The 1080-nt window shown below is 45.2% G+C and overlaps 1 pseudogene; it reads left to right on the top strand.

The window, feature by feature from the left end:
- The first annotated feature begins 567 nt into the window (after positions 1 to 567).
- On the top strand, positions 568 to 686 carry LOC134929919 (5S ribosomal RNA; annotated as a pseudogene).
- Positions 687 to 1080: the final 394 nt, after the last annotated feature.

A 1080-nucleotide genomic window follows, 5' to 3' on the forward strand; every position in this document is an offset into this window, starting at 1 on the left:
GGCACACTCTTAATATGATATCTAAGTGTTGATAGATAGGTGATAAGCCTAACAATCCAGAAAGTAGTCTTTATTCCTGCTCTTTAGGATACATAGAGACTCAGCATGACCTATAGGACATATGTCTGAAAAAATGAAATGTTCAGATCTTAGTTATGCCTGGATAACCGCATATTGGAAGGTAGCTACATCTTAAGCTGCTTCCGTCTGCCAAAGATCTGTACAAACTGTGTTTGTATTGATGCACCCTTCGCTGGGTTGAGTGAGTGGGTGGGAAAGCCCACACACTATAGGAAATTCTGATAATCGACCACTGTCATGGGTAGATCGTGGCGAATGAGGATTCAAAGGTAATGAAGTAGAGTATAAGTGGTGATGCTGGGGAGCGTGCCCCCCAGGGGGACACGTCTCCTCAGTCTAACGTGGACAGCAGATTCACACCTATCCAATTGCTGCAACCTCCATCTAACCGCAGCTACCACCCAGTCCTATCCTCAATTCTTTTCTGAAGAGGACTCCATCCCTCCGTTTTCGGTGCACTCTCATTGGTGGCACAGGGTCAAACCTTTCTACGACCATACCCCTGCGATCACGCCCAATCTCGTCCGATCTTGGAAGCTAAACGAAGGTGGGCTGGGTCAGTACCTAGAAGGGCGACCTCTAGGGAATACCCAGTGGAGTAGGAGGTTTTCCTTCCCTGTTAGAAGAACACCAACAGCAGCATCACCACTTATACTCTACTTCATTACCTTTGAATCCTCATTCGCCACGATCTACCCATGACAGTGGTCGATTATCAGAATTTCCTATAGTGTGTGGGCTTTCCCACCCACTCACTCAACCCAACGAAGGGTGCATCAATACAAACACAGTTTGTACAGATCTTTGGCAGACGGAAGCAGCTTAAGATGTAGCTACCTTCCAATATGCGGTTATCCAGGCATAACTAAGATCTGAACATTTCATTTTTTCAGACATATGTCCTATAGGTCATGCTGAGTCTCTATGTATCCTAAAGAGCAGGAATAAAGACTACTTTCTGGATTGTTAGGCTTATCACCTATCTATCAACACTTAGAT

The sequence above is a fragment of the Pseudophryne corroboree genome, chromosome 5, assembly GCF_028390025.1.
Source record: "Pseudophryne corroboree isolate aPseCor3 chromosome 5, aPseCor3.hap2, whole genome shotgun sequence".
NCBI classification, from domain to species: Eukaryota; Metazoa; Chordata; class Amphibia; order Anura; family Myobatrachidae; genus Pseudophryne; species Pseudophryne corroboree.